Source organism: Macaca nemestrina, chromosome 5, assembly GCF_043159975.1.
Source record: "Macaca nemestrina isolate mMacNem1 chromosome 5, mMacNem.hap1, whole genome shotgun sequence".
Taxonomy (NCBI): Eukaryota; Metazoa; Chordata; class Mammalia; order Primates; family Cercopithecidae; genus Macaca; species Macaca nemestrina.
This window is the reverse complement of record NC_092129.1, coordinates 26,327,396-26,346,137: the sequence shown is the minus strand read 5'-3', so window position 1 is coordinate 26,346,137 and position 18,742 is coordinate 26,327,396. Positions and strand designations below refer to the sequence as shown.

Here is an 18,742-nt window from a genome sequence, read left to right as displayed (position 1 = left end):
CAGTATATCAGTCTCCAAATTCAGCCGCAGGTTTTAAAAAGGATATGTGGTCCAGACTGCTCCTTCAGAATTAGCCTAAAAATCACCTTCCAGATCACCTTATAACAGCATTTAGTGTACATCAGAGTCCCACTTAAAATGTATTATCTCTGTTTGCACAGCTGTTTGCACAGCTCATAGCAAAAGTGCTACATTATAAAGGCTTATGCTGGAGCAACAAAAAGCACAAGAAGGAGAACAGAATTCTGCAAGAAATCACTGCCTGGAAAGAATGAACATCATGGGCAATGGGCTCTATACACATCCTCATCATGGCCTTGTTTGTAACCAAAGGCAAGTCACTCCAACCTACGTGGGTCTCAGTTTTATGAGAAAGTGATTGACTAGAGGATGCTACTCAAAGTTTTTTCAATTTCTCTGAGTAATTTTTGTTAGGGGATTGAAAGGAGACAGTAGCCAGGCCATCATAGAGGGGCATCAGTCAGCATGAGGGTTGAATCTTTTCAGTGTAGAAGTAAAACACATGTCCCAGAAGACAAGTCCACATGAGTCTACAGACTTGGCAAAGCACCTCTAAGTGATGGGGAGGAATGCACTTTGGTTTTTTCATTTCTATTTATACACATAAGTAGTAACATCTTTAAGAGTAACACTTCAGAATTCTTATGAAGAATACATAAAAGACTATTTGTGATTTTGAAGACAATATTTGAGGAAAATGTACATTGTTGTCAGATTGTTTTAAATCAATGTTTAACTATCTTTGGCAAAGGGAAAATTGTGAATAACATGGTATGCAGCTGTGTATGGAAAAACTAAAAATGGAACTGTAATTGGATCTTAAATTGGAAACACAACTGAGTTTTGTTAACAATTTGAGAGTGATATTAACTTGTTTTATTCACTCCTTAATTGTGTATATATGTGTCAGAGAATTCGGCAGGGAGATGGAGAAAGAAAAAAGAGAAGGACAGAGAGAAACAGAAAAGTAGGAAGGGGAATTAAAAACAGGGGAAGGAGAGAGAAAATATATGACAACTAAACACAGATATCATAGTTCTTATGTGGACCTCTTTCTGTTTACAGTTAGACTGTTTCCTAGAAAGGGAAAAAGCACTGGAGTCCTTTCAAATTCAACTAAGAAGACAACATCTTATCTATGACTTCTTAGCTATATGAATAATCTAATAGTGCACCAGTCCTACCACTGCTTTCAATAATGGGCACACAAATACAAAATCAATGAAAAGCATTACGAAGTCCTATGAGATAAACAACTATGAAAACTACACCCGACTATACAATCTAAGCACATAGAACAGATTTATTCTTATTACCTGAGTTCAGTAATGATTACTGAGTGGCCATAAATGTTTCCATTTAGACTACATCCAAATGCAAACAGGCCAGCTTCCCATGCTGATCCACAGGGATCTTCATAACTAGAGCTTGACCACAAGAACATGGTAGTGATCTAAGTAGTAGAACACATTCTCTAGGACAAGTTTATTTCATGACAAAAAAAATTCAAGTATTGGTACTCATGTGTTCCCTTTAAGCCACATACATTCAGAAAGGAAGAAATTAAGGAATGCATTGACCTTTGTCACAATTTTGGATATTATCACATTGGTCCCTAAATGGCTTCCAAGTCCTAAGGATTCAAGTTGACTCTTTTTTATTTCATTTATAAATTACTGAATTAGTTTGCATCATAATGCAGGAGCTTGTAAACAAGGTCAGTTCTTTAAATCTACCCAAATGATTCTGATTCAGTAGATGTGGGTTTGCACTCAGGAATATACAGTTTTAATGAGTGGGTACTCTAAAACCCAGATTTCATAGACTGTACCCTTAGAAACACCGAATGCTTCATTTCTCAGTTTCCTTCCAACTGTAAAATGTTTGGGCTTTGCAGAACAAAAAGTAGTAAAGGGAGGATAGAGTATAAGTGAGTAAAGATACAGAGGCAAACATGTTATAAAAATAAGTGAAAGACTCATTCATTCATCAATACATGCTGTCAAAATGCCAAGTGCAGTACACATATTGGGTGAAAATGAGATAAATGAGGGCTCCCACTTTGCTGGAGATGGTAACTTATAAGCAAATAATTTTGAGAGTAATTTAAGTATGATAATGGAAATATGTTTTCATAGAAGAGGAGAGTTGAAAAGTCATCAACTCTGTCAGAGAGAAAAAAAGTGTTAAATCTAGATTAAAAGGGATCTAGATTAAGAGGAGGAAATAGAGACAGGAATCAAAGCAACTCATACCATAGAAAGAGAGAGAAGAAAAGGAAAGTAGGAAGAAAGGCTATAAACTAGATAGACCCCCATGAGAAAGTGACAAACACTAAATTTTGTGCTAGGTCTATCAATTCAATATACCTACAAGGCTTAAATCTTTTTGTAGCCTTCATTCAATTTCTACCTATCAAAATTTATATGATACTTAGTTCTTTGGAAAATCGAATCTATATTTCATTTAGTTAAAGAAGCTAGATTACTATTGTATCTAGGTAACTAAATAATAATACTATTATCTTTTTTTTCTGTAGTTACCAGCTTCCAAATACTGAGGTTTACTACTCAATTGGAATTATTTGGAATCTGATAACTATTTTCATTTGCTGTTTTCTTCTTGGATGCTCCAAAACAAAATCTTTTAGACAGTTTTCAAACACTTGACAATCACTTCACCAAATTCCATTCTCTTATCCTGCAAACTAAACTTATAGCAAAACTGGACTCTGATATGTACTCGAGGGGTCAGGGGGCATGGTGTGATGTGTGTGGTGTATGTGCACCTTTTGAAAGACAATTTGATTGTTACATCTGTGCATGGAAACAGTTTAACATTCTAAAGTTGTAAATGACATAAATCAAAATGCTGTTCCATTGGCCAACGGAATGGAATAGAGAACTCGGAAATAAGACCGCATATCTACAACCATCTGGTCTTTGACAAATTTGATAAAAATGAGCAATGGGGAAAGGATTCCCTATTTAATAAATGGTGCTGGGGGAACGGGCTAGCTATATGCAGAAAATTAAGATTAGATTCCTTCCTTACACCTTATATAAAAATTAACTCAACATTTTGGGAGGCCAAGGCGGGTGTATCACCAGAGCTCAGGAGTTCAAGACCAGCCTGACCAACATGGTGAAACCCTGTCTCTACTAAAACTACAAAAATTAGCCAGGTGTGGTGGTGAGTGCCTGTAATTCCTCCTACTCAAGAGGCTGAGGCAGGAGAATCACTTCAACCAAGGAGGCGGAGGTTGCAGTGAACCAAGATGCACCACTGCACTCCAGTCTGGGCAACAGAGCAAGACTCTGTCTCAAAAATTTTTTCTTAATTAAATCAAGATGGATATAAGACTTAAACATAAAACCCAAAACTATAAAAACCCTAGAAGAAAATCTAACCAATACCATTCAACACATAGGTACAGACAAAGATTTCATGATGAAAACGGCAAAAGCAATTGCAACAAAAGCAAAAATTGACAAATGGGATCTAAACTAAAGAGCTTCTGCACAGCAAAAGAAACTATCATCAGAGTGAATAAGCAACCTACAGAATGGGAGAAGAATTTTGCAATCTATCCATCTGACAAAGGACTCATATCCAGAATCTACAAGAAACTTAAATTTACAAGAAAAAAACAAGCAACCCCACTAAAAGTGGGCAAAGGACAGGAACAAGCACTTTCAAAAAAGACATTCATGTGGCCAACAAACATATGAAAAAAAGCTCAACATCACGGATCATTAGAGAAATGCAAATCAAAACCACAATGAGATACCATCTCATACCAGTCAGAATGGCTATTATTAAAAAGTCAAGAAACAACAAATGTTGGCAAGGTTGTGGAGAAAAAGGAACACTTTTATACTGTTGATGGGAATGTAAATTGATTCAATCATTGAGTAAGAGAATGTGGCAATTCCTCAAAGATCTAGAAGTGGAAATACCATTTTACCCAGCATATACCCAAAGGAAAATAAATCATTCCGTTATAAAGATACATGTGCACGTATGTTCATTGCAGCACTATTCATACTAGGTAAGACATGGAATCAACTCAAATGCCCATCAATGACAGACTAGATGAAGAAAATGTGGCACATATACACTATGGAATACTATGCATCCATAAAGGAACGGGATTATGTCTTTTGCAGGGACATAGATGGAGCTAAAAGCTGTTATCCACAGCATTAGTAATGGAGGAACAGAAAACCAAAGACCACATGTACTCACTTACAAGTGGGAGCTGAACAATGAGAACATATGGCTGCACTGAGGGGAACAACAAACGCTGGGGCCTGTTGGGGGAGCAAGAGGAAGAAGAGCATCAGGGAGAATAGCTAATGGATGCTGGGCTTAATACCTAGATGATGGGTTGATATGTGCAGTAAACCACCATGGCACACATTTACCTATGTAACAAACCTGCACATCCTGCACATGTACCCTGGAACTTAAAAGTTGAAAATAAATAAAAAATAAAAATGCTATTAATTTGCTAAAGTTTTGCTTTTGGCATTATTGTTTTTACATTGTTTAAAAAAAACAAAACAAAACAAAACAAAAACAAAAAACTTCAGTTCTATTAACCAAGTGTAGAAAAAGCATCTTATAAGAAAAGCAAGAAAGTAAATCTTTCTTTTTTAATTTTTTATTTGTAAAATAGTTTTTATTTACTTTCCTTACATAGAATTCATGTACCTGTATATATAGTTCATATAGATGTATTTTATATAAATGAATAACTGTGATAATGTGCATGCTTAATTTTAAATGAGCAATTTTTTTTGTCTTTTGGATTCCCTGTCCCATTTTCCTCTTCCTTACTATAGCAACACATTCCATTATCTCCCTTCATGATAACCTGTATCAAAGCCTAGTGTCTTTCTCCATAGCCATAGAATATTTTATAGACACATACCTACACTCATAGACAAGCACACACATATATCTGATTTTTAAAATTGTTTATCATATTGTGGCAGACAGAATTTAATGTGTTTCCCATAATTCTCACCTTCTGATATTCTCACCCTCGTATAATTCCCTCACCTTGAGTAGGAGGGAGATCAACTTGTTTCTAATAAATCAAGTATAGGAAAGGTGATTGAGTATACATGATTACATGTATGTGATTATGTCACATAAGATTACAGCGCCTGTCTTGAGGAATGGCTTTCTCCCTCTTACTGCTTTGAGGATGCCAGTGGTCACGTTAGGAAAGCCCACTTGGCCCGGAACTAGGGGCAGCCTGCAGCTGACAGCCTGCAAGAAACTCACACTCTCAGTCCAACAACCTACAAGAACTGAGTGCTGCCAGCAGTCATGTGAATTGGGAAGGGGATCCTTCCCCAGACAAGCCACAGCTAACACCTTGATTACACAGTCTTGTGAGAGGTTCCAGTTAAGCCCTAACGTCTGACTCATAGAAACTGTGAAATAATAAAATTATGATGTTTTAAGCTGCTAAATTTGTGATAAAATTGTTATTATGCAGCAACAGACAACTAATGTACATATAAAGTGAGATTATATGAATAACAGTAAAAGGTAACTTTGCTTCAGTGCTACCTGAGGCGTGATAACTTGGTCATATAGAGAGAATAAACAAAGTAGAGTATTGAAAAGCAAATTTCAGGCCATCTTCCAAGCAGGGTACAAAAGGGTGGAGATTGAAGAGCCCAGAGTTGAAGACTGAAGATTTCACTGGAGAGAGCTACCAATTAGCTGAGAATGCCAACTGCTACTCCCATGGGAGACTGGATGGAAGGGCTTGATCTCTTGTCTCAAGCCTAGTGAGTGGGATTTCAGAGAAACCAGTGGCAGAGCTTGATATGTGAGCCCAGTGCTGATAGGGACAAAAGGTGAGAGAGCTGCTGAAGGAGATTGGGTCAGCAGAATAGAGAGCTATGATTGGAAATACACCATGGTCTGTCATCAGAGGGCCAGGGGTGTATCTTTCCCATGAACAAGACATGAACTACAGAAGAGAGGGCTGCTGTGGCACTGTTGTGGATCCTGCCCAAGAGGGCTTTTGGGAGTGGTGACGAGGCTTCAGCAGAGGGACACTGAAGTGTACACCCAGATGCCCAGGGGACTAGAGATAAATTGGAAAATAGCAGACCAAGAGTTGCATGAGCTCAAATCAAGTGAACTGCAAGGAGACATACTCAGTGATAGGAAGTTCTCTAAAGAACCCACAAACCATTCATCAGAAATAGTCAGCTTTAAACATTTGCCAAGCCTGGAAAGTACCAAGTCAGGACAACTTAGTCACACAGATCTTTCCTAATCCTTTACATACCTCTCCTTCTCTCTTCCTGTACTACCAGTCTTTGATGCTGGAGGAGTTAGAAACCAAACCTAACCAGTCATGGCCAAAAGGGCAGAAACATAACCAGGGAGAGAGCCTTTTCTTCAGCACCAGACCAGAGCTAGGGAGACTAAAAGCTTTAACTTTGAACGAAGTCTTTAATTATCATATCGACTGGACACATTAATTACTAAACTGGATCTTTTGTAAGCTCAAATGACTGAAAGACATTTTATTTTCTAACAATGAGCAGAAATTGTGAGTTTGCCCTAGATTTTGCCCAGTGGCTGGAGAACTTCTAGAGCTCTACTAAATCTGTAAGAGCAGTTATGGGTAGAAAATGCTGTTTATAATTGCAACCTATAAATTCATTTTCAATGTTATTCTGCTCCCTTTTCACTCAACTAAAACTTCACGGAAGTTCTCACAAGTCATTTCACAGAACTCCAATCCATTTATTCATAATGGTTCAAGTGCATGATAAATCAATTTGACCTGTTGATAGGCACACTCTTTTCCTCCATCCAGTTTTATTTGCTACTTTACTCCTATGAAGAACAATTTTTATATTAAACATGCAACAATTAATACTCATGTATATATATATTTTTAAATACTGATGCTGTTTATTTCTATTAAGTATTTCCAGTGATAAAATTTGTTGGTTGAATGATATCTGTACACACATATATCCATAAAGGCAGAAACACTTCACATTTCTTCCAGTAGTGAACAAGTGATTTTTTACCATGTCTCAATCAGCAGTGTAGGTTAAAGATATTTTCCATTTTTGCCAGTCTAATGGGTACAAAATGATAATCACTAATACAATGATTTCTATTTCTTTGAAGAGAGACAAATTTGAAAATTTCATTTTATATAACACCAACTCTTAGATTAAGAGTGTTTTTAAAAAGGTATACTAAAACGTTTACCTAGACTTAATAAATCTTAGAACAAAAGAAGTTTGATTGACTTACCAGGGTCACACAGTTCCTTATTGGCAAACTAAAATAGCATTACAACTGTGGTCTTTTGTCTTTCAAGGCAATTTTCCTTGAATTATAGAGCCATTCTTTAGCAGGAAAATATCTGATTAATGAATAAAAAAGAGGTATAATGAATAATTGCAAGTGTTTCAAGAAGGTAGATAAAGAGCACTATGAGCTGAAACAAGCGGAGAATAGAAAGAGTAAATATTTGGAAGGAGTTAAAAAAAGTTATTTGAGGGATAATAAGTCAACAAGTGTGATGTGAAGTTTCTCTGACGGAAATGGCAAAGGTAACATCGTGAAGATAAGTTTAAAACAGATCTTACTTTCAATGCCAGGTTAAGATAGTTGTACTTTATGTTATAAACGAAGATGAAGCATTTTGAATAAACAGGAGCATAGAAAAATCAGCAGTGTTGTAGAATAAATGATATGGAATATGTATATAGTACAGTTTTTAAATTACATATTTAAACAATGTATTCTTTCTTCACAAAAAGTTATTTTTTTAGTTTCTGATATTTAAGTGTCATCATGCAAACATACATACACAAATATGTATTGTCTACATCTTTCAAAATAATTATTTGACTACATTATTTTTTCATAAAGATGCTGGATATGTTACCTCTTAAAAGGCTAATCAAGCTGTTTTTGTAATTATATTTTTCTTCTAACATTATTTCCAAGATATGATACAGAACAGAACATAGATAATTCTATATTACCTAGATTCAAAACCTTCTTAAAATAGTGAGAGAAAAGTAAAATAAACAAGAAGTCAGACATGAAAACTAAAGACTGAGGAGTTTATAAGATTGTGTTAGGAAGCATGGAATGAGTCTTCTGTAGAAGGAGACATCCGAGTATATTCGACTGATGAAATACAAATAAAAATGAGCTCTGCTTCAATGGAGTGTACTCAACATAAGGAATTTTTATCCCTTAGAGATACTTGTGAAACTAATCTCAGGAAATGATTAGAATTCATGCATGAGAAATTTATAATTTAATTGGAAATTCATACTTAATATGTGCCAAAGATTTTGGTATGTGCTAGATAATCAAGCATATGAAACATGATCTCTTATTCAATTTTCTGTTGCTATAACAGAACACCACATATTGAGTAATTTATTTAAAAATGAGATATATTGGCTCATGGTTCTGGAGGCCGAGAAGTCCAAGATCAAGGGGCCACCCCTGGTGAGGTCAAAACATTGTGGAAGGTCTCACACAGAGAATACACACACAATAAAGAAAATTGGGCTGAATTCATTTTTTACCAGGAGCCTACTCCCAAGATAATGGCATTAGCGCATTCATGAGGGCTCTACCCTCATGACCTAATCACATTTTAAGGGTCCAATCTCTTAACACTATAATGATAGCAATTAAATTTCGACAAGAGTTTTGGAGGAGACATTTAAACCACAGTGCATGGTCTTCACTTATAGATGTCTTAAAATTTATAAGATAAATAGATGTTTAAGTACACTACTTATTATTAGCAACACTTACTGTTAAAACATCACCTTTGTCACTGTCAAAGATAAAATATTGAATAGATGAGAGTCTCTCAAAATGATTGTTTTTTCCCCTATTTTATTAGACTGAGCAATGTCAATGTCAATGTTTTTCCCATTATGACATTTAAAAAATGTAATTTATGTTTTCAAAAAAGGAATGCTTTTTTTCTTCCTTCTGTAAGCTTGAATGATAGTTATTATCTGCACTGCTTACTTAATGATGATTACCTGATGCCTTTCGTTCAGTCATTTAACAAATATTCGGAGCATTTATTATGACCCAGGCACTATGCTGAGCACCTTTTTATATTTCTGGTTACATTTTTATGACTATAAATTGATAGCAATATTCAACCCTTAACTAAAATTTAAACTCTGCCAGATGAAAGAAAAAATATATATGTATTACCCACTTGTACTATGATTTATTGTATCTAACACCCGCATATATGTGCTCTTTAAGTGTAGTATAACATCTGGCATCAAGCTGCTGTGATTCAAATTTTGGGTCCACAACTCACTAGCTATGTGATTTTGAGCAAGTTATTTGACCTGAGCCTAATTTTGTAGTCTGCCAAATTAGAATAATAAAGTATATATCTCTTATAGGTTTATAACGACTGATGATACATGGCATAGTGTTCAGTGCATAATTGGTGCTTAATAAATGTCAGTTATAGGTAGTAAAGTAGGAAGATATTTTTAAAGTTTTTAACCTAACATGGACCCTTACATTCAGAATATACTAGAAATGAAGGTATCCTTGATAAACCCAGTGATCAACAGAAATGCTAGGAAAAAAACGAGCAGGCCCTGGGGCCTTTTGGGAACTTATTTTCTTATCTGTAAAGATTTATAAAGTACATGAAATTTTTTCTTAAGTCTATTCAAATATTACTTTTATAAAGTTTTTCACTGAAGCAGAGTACCCACAGAGTACTGCGGCCTCTAGTCATGAAACATAGTATCAATCTGACATACAGAGTGCAAAAGTTATATGATGATTTAGGTGCCCGTTTCCTTTGAGCACCCATTGCCCATCTCATTAAGGTGACAAGGCATGGTTAAATAAAACTTATGAAAGAATGAGATACACCAAAAATAAGCTATCATTTATTACTGAAGGTAAAATATTGAATTACCGTAAAAGAGATAGGTTACCCTCTCATAAACAATGAGATGTTATTCATTCAAGACACACTTGTTAATACAATGCTTTTATCATAGCGATTCAGGAAAAAGTAACTGCCAAATATTTTCTCAAATGCTTTAAGAAAATATAAACAAACTCTTTGGAGGGCAGATGTTGGCTGGTTGGTGCCTGTTCTTCTCTCTTTTCCCTTTGTCTCTGGCCATAAATCACATAGAGCCCAATCTTTAACTTTACAAGGGTTTGTCTTTTAACATTTTGCTATGAAGAAAAAATGAAATTTCTTAAACCCTTATAGTCTGTAGGAGTCTTTTTCCTAATGAAATGTATTTGAGTCATTTGTGCAAAATACATCTCAGTGTCCTCACAAATAGTAAAGGACAGTAACAGTGTTATCTGGATCTCATTTCCACTGCTCTTCCTAGCTTAATTGCAAATTCCATCATCCTTTCCAATTTGATTGTCTCTATCAAATATTTTTGAATCTGAATCTGTGCCTTGGAGGGAAACCTTGCTTCATGGCCTCAATATAATTATCAGCAGCCATCTATGAAGCACAGCATGTATTGTATAAATATTTGGACTGATCATCTATTGTTCCAGGAACTTTAAAAATGGTATTGCTTCACACATGATTTGCCCTCTAAAAATATCGACGGACACTATTAACTTGACAAGAGATGAAAAGAAAAAGAAATAATTAGATATGGATGAGTAAAAGGGAGTGGTACTCAGTGCTTAAAAGGCAATTTTGGACCATCACTATTTACAGGAAAATAGAAAGGGTCAGAAGCAATGGAAATCTCATAATTCAATATTCAAGGAAATAAAGCAACAGGACAGAAAAGCGCTGTGATGATTCATCTTCTCTGGACATTTTTGGTTCCCTTTCTTCAAAGCTTACTGAGAGTAAAAGAAGTAATTTCAGTAAGAATAAATGAAATGAAGCATGTTAGTTTAACTTTTCCATTGGCAATCCATTAAAAAGACACAAATTAGGAGTGAGACATTGAATGAGCTGCTTTACCTTCTTCGCTTCAGTTTTCTTAACTGCAGGATGAGTGTATTGACTAGACGGTGGTCATTATCTATGCCAGCTCTAATTTCTATGATTTGTAAATGCATGGCTGATTTGGCTGTCATGAGAATTTAGTCATCCAAACAACAGATTAAATTAGCTATAGCAATTTCCTAAATCTGTGAAGCTATTATGTTGACTTTTTTCTTTCTTTTTTAAATTTTTTTCAATTTGAGAGTAGGTACTGTTTATTAACTGACCAGCTTAGAAAAATAATCAAGGTAGACACCTTAGCTCATTCTTCTAATAAGCCTGTTGATCTGGTCTTCCCTGTTGTCAGCATCTCCACCTTCTACAAAATGGGTGGTCTTTTTCTTCATTCCACCTCATGGAGAAGATAATTTGAAGGGCCACAGGAAGTTATTTGCCTCTTTGAAGCATTTCCAACAGTATAGATCTCATGAATCAGATCCTCCATGCAGATGATGCCATATTTACCAAGAGATCGAGCAATCAAAGCATTATCTGTCAAAGCAATTCGCTTCTTATTGATTTTGCCATAACCAGGCTTGTAGATTAGCTCATTTACTGACTTCAGATTGGGGTACCCCCATGCAATATATGGCTCTACAATCCTCAGCATGTTAATCAAAGCCTTGTTGAGCTTCACAGAGGTTCCATTGAAGATCTGACGAAGGCGAAGAAGCTGCAATACCTTTCGGACCTTTGGGCTCATGCCATTGATACCTCTGATTCTGATGACAAACGCCAATTTGGGTTCAGCAGGTACATAGAAGTTGCCAGCTTTTCTTGCCATCCTCGCCATTCGAATTTCAGTTCTGTACATCTGCCTATATTCCTTGTGATAGTGCTTCGCTTTCTCATAGATAAGCTTCCTCCTTGCCTTTCGAAGCATCTTTTGGGCAAACTTCTTTCTCAGGCGCTTGATCTTCAGCTCTGTGAAATTCCTTCGCTTTTTCTTAAGGGTTTCTGGCACAGGAGGAAACTTCTTCTTCTTCTCTTCTACACCATCCATGGTTCCAGTCGTAAAAAGAGCAACTTTTTTCTTAAACTGATTTGACTTTTCTATTAATTGAAGATAATGTACATGTAAAAAAGGGGAAACTAGTTTATTTTCAGAGACCTGGGTTAAAAAAATTCCCCAAAGAACCAATCAATAATAAATGATATGAATACATGATGGAGTGAGATTCAGTGTTTGAAATATAACTTTGAAGACATCAGTGTTTACATGAAAGAGAATTTGTCATAAGCAAAAGGGGATACATGATTATAAAAATCAACTTTTTCTTTTTATCAAAACAAATTTCAAATAGCATCAACCAAAACTGTATATCTGAGAGTGAAAGGGAAGAAACCAGGGGAATTAATCAGAAAATCAGAACACAGTATAAGTTCAAAAATATGAATGAATATTAGGTTTATCTACTATTATGATGAAATAGGTTTGGGAGGATGAGGGTGGAGGATCCCTTGAGGCCAGGAGCTCAAGACCAGTCTGAGTAAATTGGCGAGATATTGTCTCTACAAAAAATAAAAATATTAGCTAGATGTGGTAACATATGCCTGTGGTCTCAGCTACTCGAGATGCTGAGGCAGGAGGATTCCTTGAGCCCAGGAATTGGAGGAAGCAGTGAGCTAGGATAACCCCGCTGCATTCTAGTCTGGGCAACAAGGCAAGACCCTGTCTCAATTAAAAAGGAAGAAGAAAAGAAAGAAAAGAAGGAAAGAAGAGAAAGAAAAGAAAGAGAAAAAGAGAAGAAACAGAAAGAAAGAAAGAAAGATGAAAGAGAGAGAAAGAGAAAGAAAAAAGAAAGAAAAGAAGAGAAAAAAAAAGAAAAAAGAAAGGTTTTTGTTCTTGGCCTGAGCATGTCCTTATGCAAAAATAGAATTCTTGAGGTTACCATAGATGCTTCTTCATTCTTAATGCTTCCCCACTCTCATGACTCATCAGCAATCAATAAATCAATAAGAAATACATTTTTCGGCTGGGCACGGGTGGCTCACGCCTGTAATCCCAGCACTCTGGGAGGCTGAGGGGGGTGGATCACAAGGTCAGGAGATCAAGACCATCCTGGCTAACACAGTGAAACCCCGTCTCTACTAAAAATACAAAAAAAATAGCCGGAAGTGATGGCAGGCGCCTGTAGTCCCAGCTACTCAGGAGGCTGAGGCAGGAGGATGGTGTGAACCCGGGAGGCAGAGCTTGCAGTGAGCCGAGATTGCGCCACTGCACTCCAGCCTGGGCGACAGAGTGAGACTCCAACTCAAAAAAAAAAAAAAAGAAAAGGAATACATTTTTCATTTTTAATACCCACTGCTACCTCTCCTCCAATGAAGGCCTCTTCATTGAGAAGCTTCTTTGAGAAGCTCCATTGCCTCAGCCTCAGACGGCTTATCTTCTACTCTATAAAGAAATATTTATATAACTTCAATCCTAAAACCCCACCTAGGAAAACTGAACAAGTGGAAATGGTTGACTTAAATTCATGCTTATTGACTTTTTTTTTTTACAATTCAAACATAGAATGGGGTTGTAGATGAGACAAGTATCAAAATTTGATTTGGTTAGGTTGAACTGTGGTTTACCCACCAACAAACAAGACACTGACCCTGACCAAGGAGCTCACAGTCTATGACATTTATGGAGACAAACTATAAATATATAAAACGTTTTAAAAGGAGTCATTCAAGTGTAATAAATGGATACTTAATAACTACACCCACCCAGACACACACATACACACACACACACACACAGAGTTATTTATCTCATTGCTTTTTGTGTTATTTATTAAGAACTGTTGTCATCAGCTAACAAGCTGGAAAAAAACCAAATTTGACACAAAATTTGTATATTACATAAAAAGTTCGAACAAATCAGTAAGAGAAACCATTCCTCTCTGTCAGCTTATAATTACACTACAAATTTATTATGCTCTATCCTTTTTGGTATTATATTTCTAAAGCTAACATCCCTCAATTTTTCCATATATTCCTGCACATTAAGCTCTCTTCTTTTTGTATGGCCTATTATCATGGCAAAATTTCATATTAGGTTGGATTTCCAATCTACACCAACATAAAGATATCATTTCCTAATGTCAATATTCAATTAAGTGGACAATGTATCAACTTTTGCTTATAATGCCTACAAAGGCTTGATTTTTGCTTACTGGGAACATGCTTTTCAATAATAAAATATATATTTATATAAATGATATATATTTACTAAAATATTCTTTCAGTTTTTATGAGAAAAGAAGGAAGAAAGACTTCAGAGAGAAGAAAGACTACAGAGAGAAGAAAAACTAATTAGAAAAGGATCTAAAGTCAAAGTGAAGAAGAAAATAGTAGCCTGTGTATATTCCACATAGCTATTTTTAGCTCCTTGAAAAAAAAATTCCTTAAATTATAGTTTCTAACACTGTATTTTATAACTGTAATCTTTTCCAGGATAAAAGCTCATCTTCTTTAGGTCTAATAAGCTTATTCCAGGGCTATCGTCCTGGAATTGAGAATTAAATGTAGCTTGAGTAGGTAAGCAATATGGTTTTCTTATCTCATAACAGAAGAAACGATATGATTTTAATTCATAATATCAGTCTCATAATGAACAGTAACTTAGAGAGTCATAGTGACAGCTGAAATAATGTTTCTGGATCCTTCATCATCTCTTCTATGGAATGGTAAATAAATGTGCCTAAAAGAAAAGAGTTGTCGGGCATTGTTAACAGTTTTAATTTTATATCTATCTCTCTATATCTTTTTATCTATCCTACAAAGTATTTTATCAAATATGTTGTTCCTTTCCCAAATGAATGTATGCTCTCATATTTATCAGTTTATCATTTTTCTAAACTTCTTGATTTTGAAGTGGTTCTCCCATCAAAGAATCTTAGAAGTCATCCAATTTGATATTTTATCCAGTATAATAATCCTATTATTCAGTTTTTACCCTGATTTCTGTCTTTTTCTTTCTCTTTTCTTTCTTTTCTTTTTTTTTTTTAGGCAGAGTTTCCCTCTGTTGCCCAGGCTGGAGTGCAGTGGCGCGATCTTGGCTCACTGCAGCCTCTGCCTTCTGGGTTCAAGCAATTCTCCTGTAGCAGCTTCCCGAGCAGCTGGGATAACAGGCAACCGCCAACACACCCAGCTAATTTTTGTATCTTTAGTAGAGACGGGGTTTTACCATGTTGGCTGGGCTGGTCTTGAACTCCTGACCTCAAGTGATCCGCCCACCTCAGCCTCCCAAAATGCTGGGATTACAGGCCTGAACCACCATGCCTGGCAATACCCTGATTTATTTCTAAAGCTTATGCTAACCCAGTAATGAAAGAAGAAAACAGAAGTAAAGACATTAGAAGATAAATAATACAGAATTATTAGAGCTAACTATAGTAGAAAAAAAGTGAGTATAAAAAGTGATATGTTTGAGAATTCCAGATCACATTTGTTCTTTGTGAAATGTTCTAACAGCAATACTTAACTTAGACTTAAACTCCAAAAATATCTGTGACACATCCCAAAACCACGATGGGTAGCAACACGCAACTTCCTGACTCTATATTCTTAATTACACTGCACAAAGTTGCAACTTTATTAGTAAATGTAATATTGATTATCCTCAGGCCGTAAAATTCACTTAAATAGAACACTAACTAGGTGAAAATGCACTATTTCTCAATAATGAGTGCTGTTTTCAGATTAAATTGTTCCCTGGGATTTTATTTTATTTTATTTTGAGTTCAAGAGCGGAGTTTAATAGGCCAAAGAAAAAGAGAATAGCTCTCTTGCAGAGAGATCCGTGTCTGATTTACACAGGGTTCAGACAGAGGATTGGCTTGACCAGGCACGCCATTTACACAGCTCACATAGAAGCTGGACACCCAGCTCTAATGTTTTTTTTTTTTTTTTTTTGACATGGAGTCCAACTCTGTCACCCAGGATGGAGTGCAGTGGCGTGATCTCAGCTCACTGCAACCTCCACCTCCCAGGTTCAAGCAATTCTCCTCCCTCAGCCTCCCAAGTAGCTGGGATTACAGGCGCGCACCACTACACCTGGCTAATTTTTTTGTATTTTTAGTACAGACGGGGTTTTGCCATGTTGGTCAGGCTGGTGGTCTTGAACTCCTGACCTCAAGTGATCTGCCTACCTCGGCCTCCCAAAGTGCTGGCATTACAGGTGTGAGCCACTGTGCCTGGCCCCATCCTAATCTTTTATTATGCAGATGGGGCCTCTACCTAGCCAGTGCCACGTTGTCTGCTTCTTTTTTTGAGATAAATAGTCTCACTATGTTGCTTAGACTAGAGTGCAGTGGCACGATCTTGACTCACTGCAACCTCTGCCTCCTGGGCTCAAACAATTCTCCTGCCTCCGTCTCCCAAGTAGCTGGGATTACAGGCACCTGCCACCACGCCCAGCTAATTTTTTTGTATTTTTAGTAGAGATGGGTTATCAGCATGTTAGCCAGGATGGTCTTCATCTCCTGACCTCGTGATCAGCCCGCCTCGGCCTCCTGAAGTGCTTGGATTACAGGCGTGAGCCACTGTGCCCGGCCGCCTGTTTCTTTACTATATATGTGCCTGACAAACAATAAGAAAGATGGAGCGTCCACGTAGAACATACCTGGCCCCTAGGTAACTTTCTTCTATTGGCACAGCTGACAGCATTCACCTTCTGGCTTGCCTTTCTATGTCTCCAGCTTGATTTTATAGGCTACTCCTTGTTAGAAAAGAATTGGGGGCTTCTTTTTGTTAGGACAGGATACCTTGCCAAGGAGTCTCTTACCCTCACTAACTGCCTAAATAATTTCTTTTTAGCTCTTGGATCCTTCCTCCCCTCAGGAATATCCATTTATTATACTTTAATTACTACTTTTTAAACTTTTGTATATATATAGTTTGTCTCCATAAATATCACAGACTGTGAACTCCTTAGTCAGGGCCCAGGTCTTGTTTGTTGATGCAACAAACAAGAACCGGCCACAGTCTCAGGTTCAGTGGACTTAATCTTTCTTGGCTGCTGGCTCTGAAGAGTCTGGCTGGTCCAGATGAGAGGGATTTCCCAAGCACAGTGCACCAGCTCCACTGAGGGACAGTCAGATTGCTTCCTTAAAAGAGTCCCTGATTCTGTGCCTCCAGACTGGGTGAGACTTCCCAAGAGGGGTCACCAGACACCTCATACAGGAGAGTTCCAGCTGGCATCGGGTCAGTGCCCCTCTAAGATGAAGCTTCCAGAGGAAGGAGCAGGCAACAATCTTGCCTGTTCTGTGGCCACCACTGGCAATTCCCAGGCAATCAGGGTCTGGAGTGGACTCCCAGCAAACTTCAGGAGACTTCCAGAAAAGGAGCCTCACTGTTAGAAGAAAAATAAACAAACAGAAGGCAACAAGAACACCACCACCAACAAAAAAGACCCCATAAAAATCCCATCCAAAGGAACACAGCATCAAAGATCAAAGGTAGATAAACCCATGAAGATGAGGAAAAATCAATGCAAAAACACTGAAAATTCCAACATCAAGAATGCCTCTTCTCCAAATGATCACAACGCTTCTCCAGTAAGGGTACAGATTGGGACTGAAACTGAGATGGATGAACTCACAGAAGTAGGCTTCAGAAAGTGGGTAATAACAAACTTCATTGAGCTAAAGGATTATATTCTAACCCAATGCCAAGAAGCTAAGAAGTATGATTTTAAAAAATTACAGGAGCTGCTAATTACAACAACCAGTTTAGAGAGGAACATAAATGATATGATGGAGCTGAAAAACACAGCACAAGAACTTCATGATGTAAACCGAATCAACCAAGTGGCAGAGAGAATATCAGAGCTTGAAGGCTATCTTGCTGAAATAAGGCAGGTAGACAAGATTAGAGAAAAAACAATGAAAAGGAATGAACAAAACCTCCAAGAACTATGGGACTATGTAAAAAGACCAAACCTACAGTGGATTGCAGTACCTGAAAGAGACAGGGAGAATGGAACCAAGTTAGAAAACACACTTCAGGATATCATCTAGGAGAACTTTCCCAGCCTAGCAAGACAGATCAACATTCACATTGAAGAAATACAGAGAACACTAAGGTACTCTATGAGAAGATCAACCCCATAATTATCAGATTCTCCAAGGTCTAAATGAAGGAAAAAATGTTAAGGGCAGCCAGAGAGAAACAAAGGGAAGCTCATCAGAGTAACAGCAGACCTCTCAGTGGAAACCCTACAAGCCAGAAGAAATTGGGGGCCAATATACAACATTCTTAAAGAAAAGAACTTCCAGTGCAGAATTTTATATCTGGCTAAACTAAACTACATAAGCAAAGAAGAAATAAAATCCTTTTCAGGCAAGCAAATGCTGAGGGATTTTTGTCACCATGAGGCCTGCCTTGCAAGAGCTCCTGAAGGAAGCACTAAACATGAAAAGGAAAAACCATTACCAGCCATTACAAAAACACACTGAAGTACACAGACCAATGACACTATGAAGCAACTACACTAAAAATTCTGCAAAATTAACCAGCCAGCATCATAATAACAGTATCAAATTCGCACATAACGATATTAACCTTAAATGTAAATGGGCTAAATGCCCCAATTAAAAGACACAGAATGGCACGCTGGATAAAAAGACAAGACTCATCAGTGTACTGTATTCAAGACACGCATCTCACATGCAAAAACAC

The 18,742-nt window shown here is 36.9% G+C and overlaps 1 pseudogene; it reads right to left on the bottom strand.

The window, feature by feature from the left end:
* Positions 1-11,328: 11,328 nt before the first annotated feature.
* Positions 11,329-12,074, bottom strand: LOC105465519 (large ribosomal subunit protein uL30 pseudogene; annotated as a pseudogene).
* Positions 12,075-18,742: the final 6,668 nt, after the last annotated feature.